This window comes from Lissotriton helveticus, chromosome 9 (genome assembly GCF_964261635.1).
Source record: "Lissotriton helveticus chromosome 9, aLisHel1.1, whole genome shotgun sequence".
Lineage (NCBI taxonomy): Eukaryota > Metazoa > Chordata > Amphibia > Caudata > Salamandridae > Lissotriton > Lissotriton helveticus.
This window is the reverse complement of record NC_136070.1, coordinates 617,670,888-617,689,171: the sequence shown is the minus strand read 5'-3', so window position 1 is coordinate 617,689,171 and position 18,284 is coordinate 617,670,888. Positions and strand designations below refer to the sequence as shown.

At 43.4% G+C, this 18,284-nt stretch overlaps 1 protein-coding gene across 1 annotated transcript in view; it reads left to right on the top strand.

Annotated features, from left to right (window-relative positions):
• The window catches only part of MAP3K10 (mitogen-activated protein kinase kinase kinase 10), a 232,858-nt gene that overhangs the window by 103,447 nt on the left and 111,127 nt on the right, over nt 1–18,284 (top strand). The window lies entirely within an intron of this gene.

The following is an 18,284-nucleotide window of genomic DNA, read 5'->3' as shown; positions in this document are numbered from 1 at the left end:
ACAAACCTGCCTTGTGAGAGCCACCCAGGCGCTCGGCAAAGGCAGCAGCACAGTGTCGTTACCTCTACTCCAGGTTATGCTGTCCATCATCGAAAGCATACGGCGTTGTAGTGTGATAAATGGCACAATAGTCGTGAAAATAGAAAAGTTAGCAATCGCGCAAATCCGGCCGATGAGTTCATTAGTCACATCATCCAACACTGTGCGCCCCTGGGAGTCTTTGGTGTCTAGGGATTGGGCATAACCATGTGCCAGATCTAGAATACCCCCATCTGCTCCTCTAGGTCTCATCTCAGGAGCAATGGCCGCCAACGAGTCATGGATAGTCAGCCATCGGTGGTTCAGGGAGGAGTGAAAGTCGTTGATAGCCAAAAGGACATCTCTCAGCGTGAGCTCCATTTCTGCTCTGCCGGTATAAGCCGTGGTCATTGTCCCTGGGGACCCCTCGGACGAGACAGAGCACATCATACCAGGTAGACAGGATACCATTGTTTGCTAGTGGCGTACGGGTGGGTTATGGCGGAGCACATTAAAAGCATTCAATCGTGCTTTACCGCCCACCCCTTACGGGCCGTGTCCAGGAGAAAGAACACATCTCGACGCCTGCTACAGCTGGTGATTGGTCACTCCGAGGCCCAGGTCACCCCCGGACAGCCCACAAAGAAAGTCCGGTGCGGGCGGAGGGCCTATCTTCGATCCCCGGGACAGCCACTTCAGAGGGAGTCAGCAAAATGGGTGCGGCAATGCTCTGGGTTATTGCGCCGTGCTCAGCCTGTGTCCGCCCTTCAAATCGGCGAGCTGTGATTTTCGCCCAGATTCACCGGTCCTCTTTGCCCGGCCAGAGCCGCTGCTGATCGCCTCCTCGCCGGCCGCGCCACCACTCGAGGTCCCGGCTTATCACCGGCTCAGGCCGCAATCTTGGCGACGACGTTTCTCAGCCATCCGGGGCGGCCGCCAACCCGGAGTTACACGGCCAGGCACCGCACCATCTTAGCTGTATGGGGGAGCGGTTGAAATGCAGGATTGATGTCAGGATGTTAGGGAAGGCGAGGGCGAGCGGCGGAGTCGGGCGCCTAGGCGGCCATCTTGGTCGCCGTCTTGGCTCCTCCCCTTCACTTTTATTTAAGTATTAATTATTTAAAAAAATTAAAAGCCATTGTAATTTGTAATATCAATACATCTAAGTGATGTAATTACAAAACATGTTTCATTACAAATGCTATAGGTGTCACATTTGCGAAAGTTATAACTATTGGCATTGTAAATGACAAAGCTACTAATTTAGCTATTTTCAAAACCAACACATAAATAAAAAAAATTGTCATTTACAAGACCAATAGCTAAAACTTTCCTAATGCGAGACCTATTGCATTGCAAATGCTTGTTTACATAGGAATTAATTGGCAACCTGAGAAACCTTTTGACCATAATCTTTAGATATTTTAAAAAGGAAGCATTTACAATATCTGACCTTTATTGCGCACGCATGGGTAGAGCAGCACAGTACAGTTGTCAAAAGGCAGGCCACTGACTGCAAGCTGATTTAAGTTAAAAGAATGGTAATTCACACATGCCTGTGATCCGCTAACTCTCCACTCAGGTGTAAGTGCCTCAGAAAATAAAGCATCCAGACAAGTACTATGAGTTCTTCTGTACAGTGACTGCCCTCTTTCTGTAAGGGACACAAAGTGAGATCCTGGAAAAATTTTGAAAGAAATTAGTTCATCTGTTATATGATGACTATTGGTCACTAGGGCTATAAAAACTCAAGAGACCATTGGCCAACTTTGAAACCTTCTTGATCAGGCCGTATGTCTTTGCGAATACAACTCTGCCATAAGACCAAAAACAAAGTTGATGCTCTCAGAACTGGCGAAAAAATAGGAGTATGGGAACTTTAGGACACACAGAGGGCATCAAATAGATTGTGATGGTAGTTTACATTGCATTGTAACCAGGAAAGAGCAACCATGGCAGGATATGCCTGAGACCCCAGAAGCAGACTCTAGCCGATTAATCAGTTTTCAGTGAACCCCTGCTTCAGTGGTGGATGAAAGGTCAAACAGCACCCATGAACTAGGTGGGGTTCAGAATAGCAGATTGGACAATTTGGACAAAAGTCAGGATTGTGGAGAAGAAATTAGGAGAAAATGTTGTAGAAGGTATTGCAATTTAAATTGTAGGACTTCTTATATGGTCTTAGAGACCTAGTGGCAGACCGGTAGTGGGTCTTAAGTTACTCAGCGGTACTGGAATGAGTAAAGCATTTAAAAGAGTAACTGGGAATTCTTTTAACTCCTCTGTGACTTTATAGTGGGATTATGAATATGACATTAACTGCAAATGCACAATGCAAACTCGCTAACGTATCAGTGCGTCGATAAGAGTAACCTCTATAGAACTCCTTTTATCAGTATTTGAAGGATTATGTCAACTTGCAAGGATCTAGACCTGCAATCTGTCTTTCTATGTCATAGACCCATTAACCTTGCTTAGCTATGTCAAAGTCTATGTGGAATATCATGTTTAGTTATTCCTTTGTGGATTTGCCAGCCAGTATGGTCTAATGCAAGGATAAGCACTTTTGAAATTTTGGTCTTTTACCCCTTGAATGTGGTGAAACTTCAGACGGATGTTGGTCATGTTAGCAATTATTATGGCAGCATTTTTACTACTGTACGCTCTGGGCTACATGGATTGTCCAGGTGATGACAATTTCCAAGGCACCCAATGTGGACAGAGCCCCATATTTGCTTGAGAGATTAAGTCATTGGCTGCATTTACCTGTCCACCTTCAGAATTGGCTCTGAAGGATATTAGTTTTGAGCGAAAATGAGTTCTATTATAAGTAAATTGGTAATGTTTTGAATTGTTGAAATCCTTCTATCAGTTGAGCTTCAAAGAGCTGCCTTGACCATTTGCAATCCTTTCCGCTTCTAATACAAATGTGGCAATGTAATAATGGTACAATGTGTTACTGTCGAATAAGTTAACTCATCGTTGGGATACTCTGCACCATGCATGTGTTAAATCCAGGTTCGCAGTGTGATATATAAAGGTAATCAATCCAGTGTTGGTACCACAATTTTTGATTTTGAAAAGTGCAAGTCACTCTACAAATCCTAGAAGCGCCATGCTATTTTATTGGTCCTAAAGCAACTAGTTGACAGTCTCACCAAAGGATTTCTGGCTTCAAGCTTTGCTGACAGTTGCGGAAGAAAATGTTCCTTTCAGACCCCCACATTAAGTGTGGTGTCTGTGGGTCAAGAATGATTCATTGGTATACGATTTATGCACCTCAATACCCCTAAGACCATTAGAGAGTAGGAGGCCAAGTTTATTTTGGCTAAAGCCCAAGGAGAATCCTAAGCTAACTCCCTCTCCCAGTGCAAAGCCACTTTCCAGGGAATGTTCTCCTAATAAATCTTATTATATGGTAGATATTAGCCACATGGCAAAGGAGAAGGTCAAGGCAAGCTTTTTTAATCAATGAACCATATTGTGAGCACCTTTCTCCCCAGGGCAAAAGATCTCCGGCATGCAGAATATTTTCCATTCAGGTCCTTATGCCTTGGCTATGAAGGGTAAGGCATTGATTCTGCTTTAGAGTTTGGCAGACGGAGCGTGTTCCATCGGGATAGCGGAGGAGATTACCTCTGCCGTCCCACAGGACCACTGCCCATCAAATTTAGAGTAGAGCGCCTGTGCACACCTCTCTACATTGACAGGAACCACCGTCACAGCGGTTCCCATCAATGTATGACACGTTTGATGGAAGGTGCCATCATATGTGATGGCCTACCTTCAAACTTTTAAAAAGTGTTTTTTTTTTTTAAAAACATACTCCTGTAGCGAAGTTTGTTTTATAAACACAAAAAACTAATCGCCCCACGCTAGGAGTTTTCTCCCGTAGTGTGGTGGTCCTTATTTGTTTTTCCTAACGGACAGGAATAAATACCTTGACACCATCCACCCTAAATAGAGCACACATTTTAAAGTCCTTTCTTCAATAGCCCCTACTTTTTCGGCAATGGAGCCAACAGGGGCTCTCTTGATAGAATACTAATGGTCGGCCTGACTCATAATAGGATAGGTGGGTGAGCAGAGAATTTGTAGGGTAGGGTACTCCGTCGCATTTGGGATGGAGTACGCTGTCCTCCAATCTATAAATCATGGCCTCTGTCTCCATGGAAACCGATTCCCCCAACTTACAATCCTGATGCCGGCATTTATTTAAACTTAAAAGTATGGGATATTTCCTGTTAATCTGGCCCTGCTTGAGAGTACGTTTTTTCCTTTACATCAGTCATTTAGAAGGTGGTGGAGGCCTTGAAACTGACTTTGTCTTCAGCAAAATTGAAGCCTAACATTTTGGTGGTCATCTTTCTATCCTCTGTAGTTTCTGTTGAGCTCTTGCTTTCTTTTAATGAGGCTCTTAAGGACTCTATAATGGCTGCATGGGAGAAACCCTTTTCGGTTCTAACAGTCCAACAGCCGATTGTCAGACCCCCATAGGCCCGCTCTAGGTAACCTGCAACATTTTACCTCCCAACCTTTACCAGTGAGTCTGGTTGTTCAAAAGTTGTCTTCAAAGCAAAAATGCAGCACTTTCCCTATGGCTCTTCCGGATACAAAATATAAGACATTTGACATCTTGGATCGTAAAGGTCTCCCTCACCAGCTGCTTGGCTCTCTCCATGACTAATGCCACTTACCTTTTAAGCTTCTGTGTCCATGCCCTATGGGAACTATTGAAACTAGAGTGTCAGTGGGCCAAAACCTAGGAAAAATCAATCTTCTGACCTTGTGAGAGGTGGCCTAAATGCATGCAAGCAGATACTGAGTGTGGCTTTGAGACAGAGGACACCGTTACTTGGTTTGTGAGTAAGTTGTCACTGTGTGGTAACATACTTGGATGCATTCCACTTAATTTTAGAGGTCTAGGCTACGCTAATGGACATTTTCTCTGATAGAAAGCAGTTGTACGGACAGAGGGATGACTACTCCTGGAACACTTAAAGAACAACAAATCTTTGGCTCTCGTCATGGGCACTGCATGGCAATTCACCAATAGTTTTGGAAGCTCCATAATTATCTTAGGGCTGTGTAGTCCTGGCATCGGCAGCTGTTTTAGTCTGTCTAAATACCACAGCAATTGTATTGCTCATTTTGACTCTTGGGTGGTTTTAATGGCGTCAACAGCAGCAAATTCAATTTCACCGTCCTCTGTGGGGTATGCCACCTCCAAAATGCTCTGACTCACACCCCATCCCAACTTTCGATAGGTAGGTGGGCTCGCGTATTGTCACTCGTGGGAGGCAGTCATTAAAGATTGCCAGTTTATTCACCTCACCCTGCGATTCTACTCCGTACTTTTTCTTATCCTCTCCACCAGACAACCCCTTTCTTCAGAGCACGCTCACCTACTCCTGCCTCTATCCTAATGGTTGAAGTATTGAATTTGTGCCTCCGTAGTAGAAGTGAACATTGTTTTTTTTTCTCTTTAATTCTTGCTCGCCAAAAAGATTGGGGGCATGAAGCCTATTATGGATCTTTATCTTCTGAATCTGTTCGTCTGCAGAACAAGTTCAAGATGTTCATGAACCAAGTCCTGTAGCCTTGAACTCAGGAGGTTGACTGGTATCCCAGGATCTCCAGGATGCATATTTCCATCTTCCAATTCTCCACATCCATAAGTGCTACTTGGCGTTCACAGTGGGGTCTCAACTCTTTCAGTATATAGTCTTACTGTTTGGATTAATAACAGTGTTTTATGTTTTTATGAAGGTGCTGGCCGTCATGGCAGGCCCCTTACAGAGGACTGGAGTCCCTGTATTTCTGTACGTGAACGAATGGCTGATGAAGGCTGATTACCCATTCTGGTCCAGGAGCATCTCCTGTGGACGATGGCTCTTCTCAATGACATGGGCTCTACTATTAAGTGCCAAAAGCCTCACCTCACCCCCACACAGAGACTAACTTTCATTGGGATTTGATTTTGATTTTGTATAGCGCTTGAATGCCAAGAGGCGTCTTAGCGCTGCTTCTGTCTTGTGGTTCAGAAAACAACAGAGAGTAGTGACTGGTCTGCTGATGTTACTAAAGTGTGAATAACCAGGTCTTTATCAATTTCCAAAAGGCAGGAAATCAGAACATTTCCTTATAGAAATCGGTAGGCCGTTCCATAGCGAGGATGCTCTGAGAAGAAAGCTCCTGCCACCCCAGGTGGCACGCTTTGCTTTTGGAAGGGCTAGTAGCATCGCATCTGAGGATCTGAGCGTTCTACCTGGAGAGTACCAGGCAAATTTCGAGCGGAAATAGCTCGGTCCTGTACTGTGCAGGGCTTTGAAGGTAATATATGTAGAGTAACACTCCCAGGCATATACTTAAAGCAATTACACAATAGATTAAGCAAACAAACTAGTGCAGTTTAGAAAATATACATTTTTAATTTGATTAAAAAAGGTACAATAAAAGTCAGTGCATTGATCAGGTTTGATAAAAGAAAATTCTATAATAATACATGTGTATTCACAGAAAAAATTAAGGTAATGCATAGAGTCTTAAAATCCAATCGTTTGGCTATAGGTAAACAATACAACTTGACCGAAGATTGGGCCGCTGAATTGTGTTTGGGGATTCCGATACGGAGTCCAGCAGCTGGGTTTTACAGCGTTTGGAGTTTTTGTAAAGACTTTTTCGGTTGCCAATATAAAGGGCGTTTTCATAGTCTATTGTGGCCAGTACTAGAGTGGTGACAACTGTTTTGTTAAGATCAGGGGGAATATAAGGACAGATCTTCCTTATTTTTTTCAGTGTATAAAACACAGAGGATGTAAGTGCCTATACTTGATGATCAAAGTTGAGTTTATCGTCGAAGATAATTCCTAGGTTCCTTCCTTTCTGTACTGGCGTTGCTACCAGTCCCATATTTTGGGGCTACTAGATTGGTGACCAGAGGGAATTCTCTTTCCCGAACAGAAGTACCTCTGTTTTCCCCGCGTTTAGTTTTAAGCAGTTTGTTTTCATCCAATGATCTATTTGGACCATGCAGGAGTTGAACCTATATTCAACCTCCTCATGTTCTTTGGCTAATAACACCACAATTTGGGTGTAATCAGCGTAGGACACCACTGAGAAACCTAAGGTCTTTATCAGTTTGACCAAAGGGGAAACATACAGGTTGAAAAGGGTGGGGCTCAATGACTAGCCCTGCAGTACCCCACAAGGCAAGCAGAATTGCTTTGATGCGAATTTGCCCATTTGTTCTGTTTGGAAGGCCTAAGTAGCTTGAAGGCTTCACCTCTTATTCCCAGCCTAGTAAATGGTCAATCAGAATAGTATGGTTGACCGTATCAAAGGCAGCGGAGAGATCAAGCAGTATCAATACGGCTTGACCTCCATTATCCATGGTCCATCTTAGTTCTTCCGCGGCAGTGAGCCAGGCTGTTTCTGTACTGTGCGCCTTCCTAAAACTGTATTGGGAGGGATCCAATACATTATTGCTGTCAATGCATGACATAAGTTTGTTGTTCAGGGCTTTTTCTTGCAATTTAGCTGGAAAGGGAATTCTGGAAATGGGCCTACATCTACTAGGTTCCTGAGGGTTGAGATTGTTTTTTCTCAATAGAAGAAGGATTAATGTACTTTTCATTCAGAGGAAATGTGTCCCGTACTAATAAATTTATTTAAGATATTTGTCAACTGATCTCCAAAAATCCTGGGCGTTAAGTGTACGATTTTTGGGGGCGCAGGGATCTCGTGGGGATCCTGATTTGCTCGATTTGATCAGATTCAGAACTTCTTCTTCGTTCAGAGGCGTAAACCTATCCACTATTGTATCTGAAGGTGGTGAGTTAATTATTTGAGGTTGATGTTCTTCTTGGTGATTTAGAGTAAAGGAGTCAAATACCTCTGTTACTTCATTTTGAAAAAAGTTTGCGAGAGTATCACAGAAGGTACTGTTTTCTGTGATGCCAGTTTTTGTGAACATCTTTGATAGTTTTTTTTACTGTACTGAAGAGTTTTTTGGCTGAGTTTTCTGTTAAGTGAATTTTGTCAGTGAAGTACCTTGTTTTTTCTCTTTGTATGAGCCTTTTATATTCAGCAATAGTCCTTTTGTAAACCTCTCTGTCATGAGGATCATACTTGATTCTCTATACTCACTCTTGTTTCCTACATAATTGTTTGAGTCCTGAGGCACTCAGAAAAGCAGGCTTCGAAATGGGCACTAAGACCATTTATTTTGCACTTTTTTTTACAAGTGCTAGAATGTCCATAGCCTTTTTTACCCATGTTGTATACTTCTGTGTAGCTGTTTCGACATCTTGGTTAGGATCTTCACTGATTATGGGTAATGTAGATTGCAGGGTCTGCTCAAGATCGTTGGTGTTTATTGTACCTCATGCTCTAATTTTTTGGGTCCTTGAAGGTGTCATCACAGCTGCTTTTTTTAGCTGCGGTTGATTGATTGAAAAAACACCACCTTATGGTCTGACCATACCAAGGGAAGAATGTTTGTTAATTCCAAATGCGAATTATTCGTAAAAATCCCATCTAGTGTATGTCCCGCTGAGTGAGTGGAGCCCTCAACTCTCTGGGGCAGCCCTAGGGTATCCATGATTTATAACAGTTGGATGGTATCACTGTCCTTCAGATTGTCAAGATTGAAGTTGAAATCACCCAGCACTAGGTAATCAGCGATAGTGACACAGTCCTCTATCAGTGTGCTTATCTTTTGAAAGAAATGCTTCCTTTGACCCCAGAGGGCGATACAGTAATATTCCATTCAGAGAGTAGTTTTTGGTTCACTCGATTTGGAATGAAACGTTTTTGCAATATGTGTCATTTGTGCCTCACAATCCAATCAAATCCTGTGGGATGCCTTCAGGTTTGACGGGGTCAGGGCCTGCTGTATGCATCCCTTAATATCATGCTTCTGTCTAAAGTGCTGAAGAAAGTGCAAGAGTGTCTTGTGCAGCTGAATTTAATTGCTCTTGTCTGAGCAAGGAGAATTAGATATGCCAATCTTTTGGCACGTAGCATTCAGTTACCTCTTCTTCTCCCACACAAAATGGGCCTGTTCTTGTTGCAGTGTGGACAAGTCTTCCTCTGCCCCACATACTGTGGCTGCACACAAGGAGATTGATCTGGACAAGTTATAATCCTTATTCTTTCCTGATGAGGTGCAGACATCATCTTGGCCAACACAGAGTCTGCTACTAAATCTATCTAAACAGGTGCTGAAATACGTTTGTGTAGTGGTAGAATTTGATATGCATTAACTACTTTAAATCTCATCTTTCTTGCGATTTGCATTTTTCCTTGCATGGCAGGGCCTGCCTATGGCTACTGTTAATGGCTATTTAACTGCCCAGTTTGCTTTCATATGTCTTCCTGGCCAACCTTAATTGTGTAGATGGCAACTAGGAGCATGGTTTGTAAAAGGGTTGCTTTACTCGTTTCCTTCCACTCCTTTTATTATTCATCTTTTGTTCACTTATGTGATGGCATTCCCACGCAAGGCAATTTGAAGTTCCACTTCTTACCTTGAAGACAGTTATGTTGGTGGCATCTGCTTCAGCTCGTACAATTTGTGAACTGCAGGTTCTATCAGTTTGTCCACACCTCACAGGCCTCTACCTGGATGAGTTGGTTCTTTGCAACCTGCAAATCCTTCTTGCTCAAAGTGATTTTTGCATTCCATATAGTCCAGTCTGTTACTCATCCATCATTATTCTTTCCTCTACATCCAACCAAGGAGGAGGAAACTCTGCGTAGACTGGACTCTATAAATGCAATAGCTTACAACATCGGCCACCTGCACAGGACAGAGTTCATGGCCATCTTTTTGTGGGCTACGCTGGGGCTACAAAGAGCAAGGTGGTCACTAAATACACGATTTCGTGTTAGGTTATCCTTTGACTCAAGATCTGCTATGCACTGGTCAAGAAAGACCCCCCCCCAGAAGGCCTTGGCGCTCATTCCAGCAGGTCCATGGCCTTCTCCACGGCTTTTTCCAGAGGTGTTCATGTTACTGACATCTGCTATATATGGTCATCTTTGCATAACTTTGCACAGCGGTACTGCCTCACATCTCCAGCATACAGTGACAGGTTCTTTCCTGAGCTGTGCTGCATGATTTCCTTTGTTACACAGCACACTCAATCTGACTTCCCTTGGAGGTACTGCTTTGGGATTTAAAGTATTCATAGGATGAGGTATCTGCGGAAAGCTTATAGATTCACCAGAAATATCATTATTGAAGGTAAGTAACTTTTTCTTTATGCACAGATTGAACCCCTTGTACAGTGATGTACTGTTCAGTCCTTCTTTAAAATGGCCTCCTAGAGCCAAATTCTGCTTTAAGCATTCTAATCCCTGACCAGCTGGACGTTGTTTAATTTCTGCCATTTTAGTCTGGAGGATTCCCTGTAGTTTCCCATTTTTGTTCATTTATGGGGGGGGGTTCACAAGGGATGCTTAAAATTTTAGATGTAACAGTCCTTAGGGAACTCATTGATTCATCATTAGAGGGGCCCCCAGTTTGGCCCTAACCTCATAGTCTAGGGGAGTGGCTCCCTTGACTCTTTTGTCTAGGTCCTGCCTGGAGAAAGCAGTTATACTCCTTTTTGCTGCAGTGACTGCAACTTTTTGGAATACATATTGATCTTTTATCAAGATTAGATCCAGTGGCATGTGACATATGGATCCCCTCCTTGTTTGTTTATTTTCATGATTGAGAGTTGATGTGTGTGAACATCTAGTGGTTGGGATTGACTGCAAACATTGAAACGTTTTTTGAGACGGGAGCTGTTCATTATTATTAGGCCTAGGTGGTAAATTCCGTTCTGCTCCCGGAATTTGCTAATTTTCGGTATTTTCGCGTACTGCGGAGAACCTGGAATTGCCAAAAATTCCACGATCCGCGGCTTCGCAGAATTTTTTGCTTGTTCGCGCTTTCAAAATGCGTGTTCGCAAGATATTTCTCCCTGAGCATGCAAACAGCGTTCGCAAACAGGAAAAAAGCATTGCGAACGGTTGGAACAAGCAATTCTGCGTGTTTGCAGAACTTTTGTGTGCTCACAGAGATTTTTTACCATTTTGCGGAGCTTTGCGTACCGCGGCTACGCAAATTCTGCCCACCCCCAATTATTATCTTAGCTGCATTTGTCGTTAGGGTACCCCATAGATGCTTTCAGGCTTTGTTTAACCTGTGCAAAATTAAAGACAATGCCTGCTTGCTGAGGACAAGGAGTGTTATGTCTGGTATCTGTATTAGCACGCGTAGCTGTGTGTGCACCTTTCTTTTTGCATTTATTTGCACATGCATTTTATTGTTGTTTTTTGTATGTAAACAGTTAGGCCCTTGCTTTGGCTGAGTTTCTAGATCCCATCCCACCCCCATGTGTTTTAGTCATTTCTGTGGTAATTGTCTTTCTTTCATATTTATTATAGAATTTAGAATGTGTTATGTCATTTTAGTATTGTCTTGTCATATGGAACTGTAATATGTAATATGGAACTTGCTGATGCAGGTGCTTGAGCTTGAATGACTGAAGCGGTTGGAGTTGCTTTGGCTGGACGCTTAGGCTTGTGCACCAGTGGGTCCTTTAATGGCACTTGAATAAAATAAGTATTTTTATAATTCTGGACTCCCTCGCTTCTTTACAATGGAGACAAATTGTTTTTAGCATTTTGTGCCGACCCACTGTGCTTTCATTCCTATTTTTGTTACATCGATGGAGTCACTTTCAAGTTACCTTGCATTTTCGACCCTGTGTTTGGAGGAACTCTTCAAGATCATCATAGTGAATCATTGAGCATTGTGATTCAGTGCTTCTTCCACAGCGATCCTTTAATATTTGACCATTCAAGGTACTGTACTTTATCTTTTACATTGCTGCGGGGAACCGCTACTCGCTCGTGAGCCTGCTCACGCTTGCCATTTGTAACGCGCTTTGAGCTCCTTAGGCGAGTGCTCCTGTTTCCTTGTGACGTCTTTGCTGCCTGACTACTGTTGCCACGATGCTTGCGTGCTGTAGCCGTCTCACGTCTCTGCCTGCCTGACTACTGTTGCCACAATACTCACGTGACACACGCCACCGGCGGCCATATTGGGAGTGCGTTTTTGCACACATTGAGGCAACGTAGAGGCCATTTTGAATGTACTCATTTACCTTGTGTATCTCTGCGCACTAGTTCAATTAAGTGAAGTTTATGGGACTTCTCTTGGGATCATTTCAGCTATTTAATAAGCTTTGCTACTTTTTCATGCAATATTGTGCGCATCGCTTCGGTTTAGAAGCATTTTTATGTCTTTTGCGGATTCAGTGATTCGCACACTTTTACAATGTTTGGCATTTTATGGCTATTTCTGACAGATGTACCATAGCAATTGCATCAGTTTACCTAAAACAGTGATATGCACACTATTCAGTTCTTCTTGTGATTATATTTATACAACAGTGATATGCACACTATTTAGTTCTTCTTGTGCATATTCCTACAACAGTGCTATGCACACTATTCAGTTTTTCTTGTGCATATTCTAACAGTGATATGCACACTATTCAGTTCTTCTTGTGCATATTCCTACAACAGTGATATGCACACTATTTTAATCTTCTGGTGCATATTCCGTGTGTTTGATGTATTATTTCCAGTACATATTTGAAAGTTCTTCTACGATCATTCAAAAGTGATATGCACATTTTTTTTTCTTATTTAATCTTTATTTGCATTACTTTCTTTATTTTATTTAGTCTTACCTAATTTGTTATGGCAGCTTCTCAAATTTGCAACCAGCCTACCATATTTTTGCAAATTCCAGGTAAACCTAAATTGCGATGGAAGAAATGGTTTGAAACATTTGAGAACTATATAGTAGCCATTGAAGGCATAACATTTTCCCCAGAAAGAATGAAAGCCTTCTTGTTTAGTTTTCTTGGCACAGCAGCAATAGAATTTTTCAAAAATCTTGTGCCTATAGCGCCACCTAGTAGTGGAGAAGAAAGGTGGAATGTATTTAAAGAAGCAGTAGCAAGGCTAGAGAGCCAATTTGAGGATGAACCTAATGTGTTGATTGAAAGACATGCTTTTCACAAAAGGAAACAACTTGCTGATGAAACCATTGAAGAGTATGTTGCAGCTTTGACTGTTTTAGCTGCAAACTGTGAGTTTGGAGCAAATGTTGATTTCTCCATTAGAGATTAATTTATGTTTAATTGTGAGTCAAAAAAGGTACAAGAGGGAGGGAGGAGCCAAGCTCGCGAGCGTAATGGTCGCCTTTTAGCTCGGCTTCCGCAGCCCTCCGGCCTGATCATGTATCCTGTATAATATCCTGTCCGGCGACGACACATTATCGGAGAATCGGAAACGGAACACCTCGCTTGTACTCACCATTTGGCCCGGAGGTTTCGACGTGCAGCGGCTCCGAAGTTGTGCCCTCCGCAAGACCGGGGCCTCCGTGGAACCTAGACCGGGACCTAGCCTGTGGGGTCCGACGACTGTCGGCCCCGGTCGAGAGAGTGAACCAATGATGAGAGCCGTTGTGCGAAAATCCTGGCGATCCTGATCCGGGCCTGCCCTGGTGACCGCGCGGCTGATGTGGGTGAGATGCACCGGGGACTGATTCTGTGAAGGGGTCCTCCCCCCCGCCGCTGCTTTGACCGGCGGCCCTGGACCTCTGCGCCCGGACTCTGCTTGTTGGGGGCGCCGGTGCTGGTGTAGGCGGAGACCCGCATTGGGCGGACATCCTTTCGGCACCAAGGCTGCCATTGCTGGGAACCCCCCGGAGCTCTGTGAAGTCCTACATTTTGGAACTGTTTTTTGGGGGTCGCAGAGGGCGGCGACTGGGCTGACTTCGCGAAATGGCGGCCGACCCTCTGAAACATGAAGCACCTTGTGGCGGCGGGCTTGGGTTGCCTAATTGCGCGGTGGTCCGGTCTGGTGAGCGTGAGCTTACGGTCAGAGATATCCTGGAAGCTCTGAGATCCCTGCGCGCATCCCTGGACCCCGATGTCCCTGTGAGTCCGCCACGATCTGCTGCCATTTTGAGCAGCCGTTTCTTCTTGCCGCCCTCTTGTTTCAGTGACTCCATTTTCTCGCCCCCCTCGATTGCTGCAAGTGTTGCTGCCGCTGATCGAAGATCATTTTGTGTGCCGGTGACTTTTGAGCTCCCTGTTTTTCGAGGTTCTGACCCCGGGGACTTGGACATTGTGCCGCGGCCCTGTTCGGCTCGGATGCCTAGAAATATTGGTGGACTGCCGCCTGCACCTGCTCCGATGGCTTCGCCTTTGTCTACTACAGAGACCCCCTCGCCTTCCCAAGCGGCGAAACTGAACTCCTGTTCTTCATCACCCGTGCTGCGATTGCTGATGCATTTAAACTCTCTGCTCGGACTTTTGCTCACTTGCGGACCGATTTACCCCCCATGTCTACATGGTAGTCAACATTTTTTTCGATTGTGTGCTGGTCTTGTATTGAGTATCTCATTTTACACTGTCATGTGGTGGGTGGGATTTGTGGTTCGGAAGGGATGGGGGTGATATGCACGACTCCTGGTTGATTATTGGTACACGACTTAGTGGTGCGGCTGTTTGTACCCATAGAGCGGTGGGTGGTCCCCTCCTCTGTAAGTTTTATGGCGCTTGATGGGATGTCGTCCTGGTCTGTTTTTGCTGCGATTGTCTGGTTGGGCGGAGGGCGGCGGCCAACCATATTGATTTCTGTTCTTATGCTCCTCCCTCCTGTTTTCTTTATTTCTGTTTCTGTTTTTTTGTCTCGTTCTTCTCTCTTTCTTTCTTGCTATATTTCGGATTCTGGTTTAGGGCGACAGGCACGCTGTCTGAAGGGTAGGCCATAGCCTTCTACAGGGGTGCAGGGTGGGATGGGTGGGTTGGGTTCTATTTGTTGTTTGTTTTATGGTTCTATGGCCCTTTTGTATCTCTTTATAGTACTGCCGCGTCTGTCCCTGCCTCCCGTGGTGTGTTCGGGGTGGGGTGTGTGGCGTCGTTAACCCTCCTTTTATGGTTCGGTTGCTTTTCTTCTCGATTGCTGTACCCTCACTGGTGCTGATACTCCTGTTTTCTCCTGTACTCCCGCCACGGGACGCCTGTGTCGGCGTGTCTTCTTTCTTTCGTTTTTGTATTTCATTTCTTTTTCTCATTGTTCCGTCTTGTCCTCCTCCCCTCCCCCTCTTTTCCCCCCTCTTCCCCCTCTTTTCCTCGCCCCCGTCCCCCTCCCTCCTTTTTCCTAGAGGTCACTATGACGGGTTAGTTTTGATGTAATGTTTCTCCGATCCCTCTGTTCTGGCTTAGCTGTGGTTTGGGTGGTGGGCATGTAACGATGATAATGTTCGAGTGTCGATTATGTCTAAATTATCCCGATCTTCCTGTGTGAATTGTGTTGCCTCTCCTGTATTGCGGCCCCATACCCCCTTATTGTCGCTGAGGCTGGTTCTGGGACTTCGGACGTCTCTATATTGAAAGTGAGCCTGTCGTACGCCTTATCCCCATATTATAAAATTAACCTTTTTTGCTCCTGTGTCTTGGCCCTCTGGTTCCTAGGTATATTCTCCCTTTTTACGATTGTATTGCCTCTGCTTCTTGCTGATTGACTCTGTAATGTTTGCCTTGGAACTTCTGATTGCTTTACGTATTGAGGCCGGCCGATTTGGTTGTAGGCCTAGACTTGTATATCCTTTTGACGCTAATAAAGGTTTAAAAAAAAAAAAAAAAAAAGGTACAAGAAAGATTTTTTGCTTGTCGGAATCCTACATTGACTGAAGTTTTGAATTTAGCCAAGGGGATTGAAAGGTCCATTTAATTTTCTAAAATCATCACAGCTGAAGAACTAAAAATGCTGCTTCTTCTTCTCCTGTTTGTGCCATTGAATCATTTAGCATGGGTAATGTCAAAACAACCAGGGATTTTAAACCAAGTTGTTATAGGTGTGGGTCTAAGTTACACTTGGCGAATTTTCCAGATTGTCCTGCTCTTATAAAGAAATGTGTTAAGTGTGGTAAAGTTGGCCACTTTTCGTCTGTCTGCAAAGCAGCAAAGAAAATTTCAAATACCAATATTTCTAGTGTTGAGCATGATATGCAGAATGTACTTCTTACTGTTTATGATGATTTATTTGATCATTCTGTTTACAATCTTGCTGTTCCTTTTACGGCAGCTTTAGGTACTGTTCTAATTGGCAATGTGGCTCTTGAAGCCATGGCCAATTCACGTTCACCCATTACTATTTTGCCTGATACTTGGGTGGGTGTCAAACTCACCGAAACCGATGTTAACCCCAAGGCTTTTGGTAATTTCGATATTAGTATGCTTGGTTTCTTTGAAGATGCCTCAGAATTTGAAGGACGCAAGGTGTTTACTAAGATTTATGTGGCTATTGATGGTAAAAACATTGTTGGATGGTATGATTTAGGAAGGTTGGGGCTTATTTTATGTCCAGGCTCTGATCGTCCCATCCAATTGAGAGATATTACTATCAATGATATTTCTCTTGATAAATCTTCTCTGGATATAATTCTAAATAAGTACAAAAATGTTTTTGGGGATGTAGTGGGTCAAGTAAAAGGTTACACACACAAGATCAAACTTAAAAACAGAGCTGTGCCCATACAACCTAAAGTGTGCATGGTTCCTCTAGGTATACAGCAAAAGTTAAAATCTCACTTAGATTCTTTGTGTTCTGAGGGCATCATTGAATCCACCGATAGTTCTGAGTGGGTTTCTGCTATAGTTATTGCTCTTAGGAAAAATCAAGATTTGAGATTGTGTGTGGGCCTTAGGTCTCTTAATATATTCATTGTGGTAGATACTTGCCCATTGCCCAGAATTCAGGAAATGCTAGCTGCTGTGAATGGTGCAAATTTTTTCTCTATAATAGATCTGAAAGCAGCTCATCATCAAGCAGTTCTTGACGAGTCCTCGAAAGATCTTACTGCATTTATCACTCCATTTGGTCTTTACAGATTTGCCGTTTGGGCTGGCCTCAGCGGCCAACATTTCCCAGAAACTAATTGAGAGTTTGTTTCAGGGTTTGAGTGGTGTGCAGTCATTTCAGGATGACATTCTAATTTTTGCAGAGACCTGTGAACAACACAATGTCGTTCTTGATAAAGTTTTAAAGATTTTAGAAAGCAAGGGGATGACTGTGAGTAAGGACAAATGTAAATTCTTGTACATGAAATTAATTATGTGAGTTATAGGATCACTCCTGATGGCATTTTTCCTAAGGAGGGTCTTATTAATAACTTGAGAAAGCTAGCAAATCCCAAGATAAAGATTATTTGCATTATTTTCTTGGGTTAGGGGAATATTATGCCAGGTTCGTTAAGGGATATGTATGCTCTTTTTGTTTAGCCTTTTAGACAAATTCTCAAAAAAGGTTCTCAATTTACTTGGACAGATATTCATGATGAAGCTTTTAATAATGTTATTAAACTTATTGCTAAAACACCTGGTCTCAACACTTTTGATCCTCAGGGATAATCCTATGTTACTGTTGATGCTAGTGCTATCGGACTAGGTGCTGTGTTTACAAAGATTGTGGATGGCAAGGAAAGAGTGATTTTGTTTATTTCTAGGGACATTCAGGGTACAGAGGAACATTATAGTACCATTGAAGAAGAGGCTTTGGCCTGTGTATGGGCAGTAGAAAAACTTGTTTCGTCCAGGCTGGTAAGGCTTATTGCTAGATTGCAGGAGTTTAATTTTGAAACTCAACACATTCCTTTCCTGGTGGTACTATTTTTACTGAGGACTGTCTATCTAGACTTCCGCCAGTAGATGAATCTGGAAATGAGGTTATTGACCAGCATGCGTGTGTTGTGGTTTTCGTAGATGCCATTGATTTGTGGTGGTCTGCTATTTCTGAAAAGGAATGGAACGACTGTGTAGCTCTTGATACTAGTTTGTCAAAAGTCAAGCATTTTGTTACCAATGGTTGGCCGTCTTGCAAGAATTTAGAGATTCCTCTTCGAAGTTTTGCACAGGTTGCCAATGAACTTAGCATTGAAAATGACATATTACTGAGGAAGGATTTGTTTGTGCCACTGGCTGGTGTCAGAAATAAACTCATCCAGTTAGCCCATTCTGGACATCCAGGAGTGTCTGGAAGAAAACAATTGCTCAAAATTCACCACTGGTGGCCAGGTGTGGACGCATCTGTTGAACGGTTTGTGGACAACTGTTCTATATGTGTTAAATCTGACAAACACTGGAAAGTTTCCACTGAACCTTTGTCTATTCAAGATGCTCCTTTGGGTC